We start from the raw sequence: 10,199 nt of genomic DNA on the forward strand, positions 1-10,199 counted from the left end.
TTGGAAATTCGTAAGGGAAAAAGAAGTAGAGGTATGATACTAATGAGCATCGACTCAAGTATGATTCTAAGAAATTACATAATGATATATGCAGTAGACTACATTTGACATTAAATGCATGATGCATTTTAATAACCGCATTGAAGAATAGTAAGTGATAATGTCTACTTTAAAATTGTGCTCATGGCATTCGAATCTTTATGTGAATAAAAGATAATAAAAAGATTATGTTGCATTTATGGACAATTCTGAGCACTCACTAGTGATCGTGTAGCTTAACTACCAACCTTTGCATGTATACTCCTATAATAATGTTTAATGGTGCATTTAGATAAAAGTTAGTAAAGTTACAATGCACTGCTTATAAAGAATGAATGCCACGTATCATTCAATGTGATAATGAAAGAATGAAAAGGTGGGGAGTTGTTCTTGAAGAAGAAAATCAAATGTTTGAAAAGATATTGAAAGAACCCCTTTGGATGTTTAAAATAAACAACGAGTCAAGTGGTAGGACTTGACATTAATGACTAATTGATGATTGAGTCTTGCCTTGGATTTGGATTGAATTAAGATTGTTGGTTTGAATAATTATTAAAATTATATGCATGAATCCATTTTGATTGAATATTATTACAAATTGTAAACAAGGTGCTTATGGTATTTCACTTCTTGTTATTGGTCTATTGGTGACACTACATTGTTGGATTTGAGTTTGATTGAATTGTTACCATAATTGTTATTGAAAATTACTTACTAATGATAAATCAATGTTTTTGTATGATCAAAGCTTTGTAGAAGCTTTTACACATAATAGTATCATATGCAATAAACTGCAATTATTGCAAAAATTGATACTTGTTTAACAATGCATACACATGATTGTAATTTCTTGTATGATACAAAGAACTTAGATCATGATACAGTAGTGTCGTTAAACTGATTTATTTAATGTATTGTTATGCCATTAATAAAATGGAAACGAAAAAGGGTCGTGTCTTTTCAAATGAAAATACATAAATAATAATTGGTAGGATGAGAGCAGCTAAGATTATTTGATAGTATTATAATGAACTGAAATGCATGAGATGAAATAGATTCTTTATGGTCTACCAACTTAATGATAGAACTAGTAGTAATATGATTTCGATGATTACATTTCTTGTTCAAACTTCAAAACTTTACAAATTGATGATTCAATGATGATGTTAGTTGGTATGCATTCTACATCTAACAAATATGTTAATTTCATCCTTTAGAAACTCATCAAATGTGTGTGAATACTGCAGTGACATTACATTAAATCTAATCAGTTTTAAGTCTAGTGTGTTGTGGACATGTGGTGCCTTAGTTGTAATCACTAAACAAAAATAGGGATGGCATTTTGAACCTATCAACATTATTGATTTGTTTAACCAAGAAAGGTTTGTGTGATTGACTTGAATTTGGTAATGTTGCATAATGGCTACTAATTAGATACATATGCGTAAATGAAGTGTCATTTTAGTGACTATTAATTGTTGTTGGAAAAACAACTTCATGAAAATTTTGTCTTAAAGTTCCTTGGATGTAGCATCTAGAAGATGTATCCTGATTGTTATGCTTATTTTTAATGCATAAAACTGGTTTATGAAATGTTGATAGGACAATACCTTTCTAGATTGTTGAAATATTGAATTCACAATATATTTTGTAAATAATAGTATTTTGTAGAAGGTATGCTTTTATCAAAAGCAGTAATGACTAATGTTGCTAGTGTGATTAAGCAGGGGTAACTTAATGGTAGCATATTGATATTTCAATAACATGGAACATAAGAAACAGTGAAAGGTAAAAAATTACAATGTGATTTACAACTGTAAATGAGAAGGTATAATGTTATGATATGCAAGATATGGTAATGCTTTTCTAAATTGCAGATGGTTATTATGTGGAAAATTTGGAATGAATATCACCTGTATGATATGATATGTCAGTTATGAATTCCTGTCAAATTTACTTTTACAGATTAGGGGACCCATGTTGAGGGTCAACAATGAATGCATGATGTACATAAATGTTCCTATGTTTTAATGTTAATGTGCATATGGCAAGTTATATAAATTACAATGGGAAAAGGTGCTAAAAGAGAATTTGACATGCTAGAAAGTGATGGGACGGTTGTGAAAGCCCCAAGGAGGCTATGGGTTGATGGAAGTGTCTTGTCAAGATTTCCTCTCTAGATAGATGATATCAGTATGGGAAAAGAGTTGGCCAATATGGTGAGAGGGAAAAAATCTTGAGGAAAATCTATTAGTTTTGCAGCCTGTTGGAGGAGGCCCATAGAGTGAGTTCTTGAGCTTTAAATTCCTCATAGAGATGACATTGTTGGAGGAATAGGTAGGACACTGCCAAGAGGAACCTGTATTAGACCCTGTGTGGTATGTGGAATTTCCAAGCTAAACCTATTATGGTCAATGGAATTCCAGACTGAACCCTATGTGGTCAGTGAAATCCTAGGCTAGACTTGGTGTGGTCGGAGAGCCCTAGGTCGACCTGGTATGCTTTGTGTCAAAGAACTGTTCTAGATGTGAAATGGGCTCAACCTAGCCATGGAAACTATTTCCCATTGGTTGGGAGGAGCATTATTTTTCCCACTATGGTTATCATAGTTGAACAAGTTAATTAATCATATAAGTGATGTGTTAAAAATTACTTTTCTATATGATTGTGTAAGAATTTTATGTACATATTGGCAAGAAAGGAGCCTAGTGCTTGGAAATGAATTACGGGAAGTGTAGTTCCTCTATTGTATTACCAATCTTGTAAATGTCTTTAGTAGGGGTGAAAACATTATGCAGTTGGTGCAATTATTGATCATTTGATGATTAGAGAGCTATGTGATTTCTAAGTACTTGTAGAAGTACTATGATTAAAATATCACCTGACATTGCCTAAACAATGAATGATTGAAAATGTTGTGATCATTATGGTTATATTGAATTTGTTGATCATACATTACATGGTGCTTACTATTGGGCTATCAAACCTTATAGTGCTTGCCAAAGCTAAGAAACCACCTATAGCTAAAAAAATTACATAAAGTGACCATGATTTCCAAAAATAATGTGCATGTAACAGCAATTAGGTATAGAGAAATTTTTTGTTTCTATGAAACTAAATTATGGCTAAGTGATTGTAAGTAAAAATTGAATATTTTTGTAGATGTAAGTGCTTATGATTATTGATAAAACATTATTGTTTTTTCTTATTGGTCTTTCCTAGAAATTAAACCATTCATTTTGAAGGGGAAGGATTCCCTTTTGGTTGTTTTGATTGTTATGACATGAGTAAAATTTAATAATGAACATCAAGGACGATGTTATCTTTAAGGGTGAAAAGTATGTAATATACCAACCCATAAATCTCATGTATTTACATATGGTAAAATATTAATAATTTATTTCATTTTTCCATCAAGAATTCGTTGTGAAACTAATTTTAACATACGTGTAACTGGAATGACTAAAGAAAAAGATTTAGAGGAGGAAAGGGGTCCACTTTTTGGTAGGAAAACTTTTCTTTGGCTTTTGAAGGAAATGAAGAAAAGACCCTTCTCACAACTTGGAAATAAAAATTCATGTGGAACCTAGAGGATCCACATGCATTGCACTGCTAAAATGAATAGAAAACTATGACAGATGAAGTGGAGTGTAATCGCTTCAATTAATGATGAATGTAAAGGAGAGAATGTGAAAATGAATTGTTAGGTCCCTATAATACTAGAGTGTACCCCTTATTGTTATTGCTAGTGTAGCCCCCTATTGTTATTGTTGTGCCCATGTATCCTCCATATTGTTATTGTTGTTCCCTTAGGCTCTGATTATATTGCGACCTCTTAGACTCCTATATATACCAAGGAGGTCGTATCATTTGTATCATCCAAGAATTGTTAATTTATGTAATATAAAGGAGGTTTCCCCCTCGGAGAGGATAATTTTTAAGTCATTGATCTATCTTTTCTTCAGTTTTGTGAGTTGGTTGCATAACATTTTGTTTTAGAGCTTCATTTCTAGGGTTTCACTAATTCAAACAAGTCATCTTAGAATTTTCGTTATAACCTTTTTTTGATGCGACTTGAGAAGATAAAATTTCAACCACGTAGAGTATAAATCTCAGTGAACTTTATGTGAAAATTTCAAATCTTGGTTCACTATATTTTAGTTAGGGTTTCCACAGGATCCAAAATTCAATCTCAATCAGGTGACCTAGGGAAAATTGAAATAACTTCTTCTCTGAAAATCAAATTTAAATTTCATAAAAATTTCCTAAAATTGCATGAACTATGTTTTTCTTTGAATCATTTTTAGGGCCAAAAGTCAAAACAGTGACACGTGGGACTCCATACAAGTTCACTCTACTCAACTAGTCTATAATCCGGTCATCGTGGTATATTAGGCATAACTCTTTATTAAAGAATCTAATCTTGGTATAACTTGTGGGGTTGGAAAGAAAACTCAGAGGGCTACCATAAGATGAAATTTCAGACCTTGGAGATATGAAATTGCATATATACAATAGTTTCAATAAGGAGATCCTTAAGAGCAAGAAAAATGTGTGTATTTTTTAAATTTTGCATAACTTTTGTTTGAAAAATTAGTTTGAAGTGATTCAAAGGGAATAGTGAAACATAGATATCATTGTTTGATTCCATGAAACAAAAAAATGGACACACATAGTAAGCAACCATAAATCTATTCTATGACACAAGAAGAAGAGGAAGAAATGTAGCATGATATATCAAAATTATGAGACCAAGTGTAACAAATTTCGCTCTCGCAAAAAGTAACAAAAAATGAATTAGAAGCCATGACGAATGTTAAGATAGAGTATAAAAATGGACATGGGAGTTTTGAATGAAGGTTTAAAATAATACATGGAAGCAATGATGAATGTCAAAATAGAAAGGTTGAAGGAAAGTTTGGCAAAATTGCTAGAAGGAAGGCTTCCCAATGGTGACAAGGTAATCCATGAAAATCATGATAAGGAAAAAAGAATATGAATTATGATTTTAGAAACTCCAATGTTGGGTTTAAGAACCACCACATTCCAAATATCGATATGAGGAAGTTTGATGGAAAGGATCTGGTAACATTGATACTACATATGGAGCAATATTTTGATCTCCATGATGTGCAACACACAAAAAATATACGCATTGCATCTTTATATTTAGAACCTGATCAGTTTTTATGGTATTGATGGCTTTGTTCTCATAAACCACTTGTCACTTGGTCTATTTTTACATATTAAATGATAACACATTATGAGGATCTACAAAGAGAAACACCTTCTTTAGCCAATTGATAAATATCATACTAAAGGGACCAATGGTGGAGCACATTGAGGACTTCCAAAAATTTAATATCAGGGTAACTGATATTCCAAAATAGCATAGGATTGATGTATTCATAGGGACTTTAAATAATAACATCCAACATGAGATTCATCTTTGGGAACCTGATTCATTGGAGAAGTCATTCGTGGTGACAAGAAAAGTTGAAAGCAAAAGTATGGCAACAAGGAAGTCTACCACTCACAACTATAAAGATGGAAGTGTTGTTTCTCCTAGCTTTCCACAAACCACAAGATTGACACTACAAAAATTGGAGGAAAAAGAGCAAAAGGGCTTTCTTACAATTGGGATAGAAAATCCACCAAAATTCATAAGTGTGTTGAGAAGAAATTACTCTACATAGATTGTGAAGAGGAGGAAGAAAAGGAACAAGAAACATCAAAAGAGGATAATATACACCAGGAACCAACCCCAGAGAAAGAAGAAATTAATCCAACCATATCTTGTAATGCATTGGAAATAATTACCAGTGCTCAAACTCTCAAGATAGAAGGATATATCAAGAAGAAAAAGGTAATAGTGTTGATTGATTCGGGAAGTACCCATAATTTTATTCATTGTAATATAGCCAAGAAATTGAATTGCTTCCTATATCTAGCACCAAAATGTCAAGTGATGGTTGTGAATGAAGGAACTATAAATTACTTTGGAAAGTGCCATAATATCAAGCTAACCATGGGGGAATATGTACTTAATATTCCAATGCTTTCCATTCCAATGGGTGGTCTTGATGTTGTATTAGGAATATAATGGTTACAATCTTTGGGGATGATAACTTTTAATTTTCAAGAACTTTTCTTGAAATGTTTTTGTGAAGGAAAGGAAGTTGAATTAAGGGATATCACAGGAAAACCGGTAAAGTTAATCATCTCTAATGGAATAAAAAATCTTTTGAAGAAAGAGCAAAGAAGCATAATTTCATAATTATGCTCACTAGAGGTTCAAACATCGAAATAATATATTTCTCCATATCTCCAAAAAGTCTTGGACAATAATTCCAAGGTATTTGAGACTCCCAAAGGTCTCCCACGTATTCATGATCATGATCATGCTATTCATTTGATTCCAGGAATTTTTCCTCCAAACATCAGGCCTTACATATATCCCTATGCCCAAAAGAGTGAAATTGAATGTATGGTTGCAGAAATGCTAGAGGCCAGTATAATTCAACCTAGTCAAAATTATTTCTCTACTCCAGTAGTATTGGTGCACAATAAGGATGAATCATGGTATATGTGTCTGGATTATAGGGAGCTTAACAAGCTCACTATTAAAGATAAAATTCTCATTCTTGTCATTGATGAATTGTTGGATGAACTACATGGAGCAATCTACTTCACAAAGTTAGATCTTCATTTAGGATATCATCAAATTAGAATGAAGACAGAATACATTCTGAAAACAACATTCAAAACTCATGAGGGTTAGTATGAATTTTTGGTCATGCATTTTGGTCTTACTAATGCACCTTCCACATTTCAAGGTTTGATGAATTCCATTTTCAAACTCTTCCTTAGAAAATTTGTGTTAGTATTTTTTGATGATATACTAATCTACAACAAGTCTTGGAAGGATCATGTTCAACATGTTAAAAGGGTGCTCAAACTATTGCAAGAGAAATAATTATATGAAAAAAACCTCCAAATGTTTCTTTGGAGTATAGGAGGTGGAATATTTGGGTCATATTTTATCTCATGACTGTATTAAGTTAGACCCTAACAAAATTAAAGCCATTAAGGAATGAAAAAGCCCCACAACCATAAAGAATCTTCGAGGATTTCTCGGGTTGAAAGGGATCACATGTTTGTTAAAAATTATGGGAGAATAAAAACACCTCTAACAATATTACTGGATAAAAATGAAATTTCTTTGACTCTAGAAGAAACTAACCTTTGAACATCTTAAAGAGGAAATGTGTCAAATACCGAGCTTAGCTACACGAGACTTCAAAAAACCTTTATTATGGAATTTGATGTCTCAAGAAATGGAATTGGTGTTGTTTTAATGCAAGAAGGAAGACCCGTTGCTTTTGAAAGTCATCCAATGAAATGAAAGTATTTACACAAACTGATTTATGAGAAGGAATTGCTGGAAACAATACATGCACTAAAGCAAGGATGGCCTTACCTAATGGGAAGACACTTCAAGGTAAAAACAGATTATGATAGTCTTAAATACTTTTTGGAACAAAGATTATCTTCAAAAGTGCATCCAAAATGGGCCACAAAGATGGTGGGTTATGACTTTGAAATCATCTACAAAAAAGGGAAGTAAAATGTTGTTGCAGATGCATTATCAAGAAAGGATGATGATGTGGAAGCATTGATTTGTGACATTTCTATTATCTAACCTAATTGGATAACCAAAGCAATGGATGAATGGAAGAATGATGAAGAGGTGTGGACACTCATTCAAAAGTTGATGCAATATCCTTGTACATCTAATACATTTAGTTGGAAAAATGATTCATTGTGGTACAAATATCGCTTATATCTTTGTAATAATTCCCAACTCAAGCAAAGTGTTATTTTGGAATTACGTACCTCCTCGTTAGGAGGGCACTCAAGATTTTTGAAACTTACCACAAGGTCAAGAGGGAATTTTTGTTGGGATGGCCTTAAATCTGATATTCAAAAGTTTGTGGCAGAATGTTTTGTTTTATAGAAAAATAAAGTTGAGACAATTAAGACCTAGGTCTATTACAACCTTTATCCATTCCAAGTCAGCATTGGGAGGAGGTCTCAATGGATTTTATTGTGGATTTACCCAAGTCTGAAGGAAATAGTGTAATCATAGTGGTTGTTGATAGACTTACCAAGTATGCACATTTTTGTGCATTATCTCATCCTTTTAAATCCAGCACAGTTGTTACTGCATTTATGGAAACAATTCAAAAGCTACTTGGAAACCCAAATATTATTGTAAGTAACAAAGATAACATTTTCACTAGAAATTTTTGGATGAAATTATTTTCTTGTCCTGGTACTCAATTAGCTCATAACTCATCTTATCATCCTCAATCTGATTAGGAAACTAAGATAGCGAACAAATTTTTTGGAAGGATATCTTCGTTACTTTGTATCTGATAAACAAACATAAAGGGTCAAGTGGTTACCTCTAGCTAAATGGTGCTATAACACTTCCTTCCATACTGCAACAAAAATAACCTCATTTAACGGAACTTTTTGGATATCATCCACCATCCATCACATCATCTTTAAGAGAAAATTCTAAGGTTCAAGCAGTGGAAGATCACATCAAGCATCACAACAAGTTCTCCAACTCTTAAATGATAACTTCACTTTGGTGTATAATCGAATGAAACAATAAGCAGATCAACATCACATTGAAATAAGTTTTGATGTAGGCAACTAGGTATTTTTACAGCTACAACAATACAAACAATTTCCCTCAAGCAAGCTAAGAAGGATAATAAATTATCACCCAAGTCCTATGGTCCTTACAAGGTGTTGCAAAAAGATTGGTACTATGGCATACAAATTGGAGTTGTCTGCATCTTCCTGAGTACACCCTATTTTCCATGTTTCATGCTTAAAAAAGGTTATCGGTGACAAGCTCCCAATTCAAACAATGTTTCCAGAACTTGACAAAGAAGGAAAAATCATATTTGAGCATAAAGAAGTCACAAAAACAAGAACCCAACAACTACTAAATAGAATAATTTCAGAGTATCTCATTAAGTGGAAAAGCTTACCTATTGAAGGTTTCACATGGGAGGATGATAATTTTATACAGAAGCATCCTGAACTACTCAAACATTGAGGACAACACTGAAGGAGAGGGGCAAGTTAGGTCCCTATAATACTAGTGTATCCCCCTTATTTTTATTGTTAGTGTAGGCCCCTATTGTTATTGTTATGCCCATGTATCCCCCATATTGTTATTGTCGTGCCCTATAGAAGCCCACTATTTTTATTGTTTTTCCCTTACATTATTATTTCTATGCAGGCTCTAATTATATTGTGACCCTTTAGATTCCTATATATACCAAGGAGGTCTTATAATTTGTATCATTCAAGGATTTTTCATTTGTGTAATGTAAAAAAGGTTTCCCCCTCGAAGAGGATAATTTTTAAGTCATAGACCTATCTTTTCTTTTGTTTTGTGAGTTGATTGCATAACATGAATTTACAAAGACAACATCTACACATAACTAAATATAGAAGTGGAAGATAAGGGAACAAAGGGTGTATTCTTCAAGGAAAACATAAGCGATATGTGACTTGAATTCTTGAAATATTTCATGGCTAAATTAATGGTGTTAATTGCATGGTTTTGTGTGTGAAAGTTAAGTTAACCTTATTATTGTTTAAAAAAAGGGTTTTCCTGGTTCTTATGCATAAAAAGATGGCTTAATTATGAAATTTTCTTGAAAAGAGAATTTATGAGAAACTTTCATGTAAAATATAAAGAAGCCATCATATTCCTTTTAAAAATAATGCATGTGAACTATGCACATAAAAGACAAAAATTCGTGTCATATCTTGGAAAAAAATTGTCATTGTATAAACAAAAAGAATATCAAATGTGTAGTTGCATGCAAAATTAATAGCTATTATGTTAGTTTCTTTTGGAAAATATTATTTGTTGATATGCAGAAGAATAATAGCTATGGTGTTAAACACCTCAAAGTGGAATATGCATTTACTTTTTATAGACTTATTGAGGAAGAAATAGGTATTACATGGAAACAATAACTATTATGTTTAGTTTTTTCCTTTTAAGAACAAGAACATGCTTTTGCATGCACGAAAATAATAAGTATTGAGTTTGATTTCTTGAAAAG

The sequence above is a fragment of the Pinus tabuliformis genome, chromosome 7 (assembly GCF_031772625.1).
Source record: "Pinus tabuliformis cultivar Carrire ecotype Pingquan chromosome 7, CPIR1, whole genome shotgun sequence".
In the NCBI taxonomy this organism is placed as follows: domain Eukaryota; kingdom Viridiplantae; phylum Streptophyta; class Pinopsida; order Pinales; family Pinaceae; genus Pinus; species Pinus tabuliformis.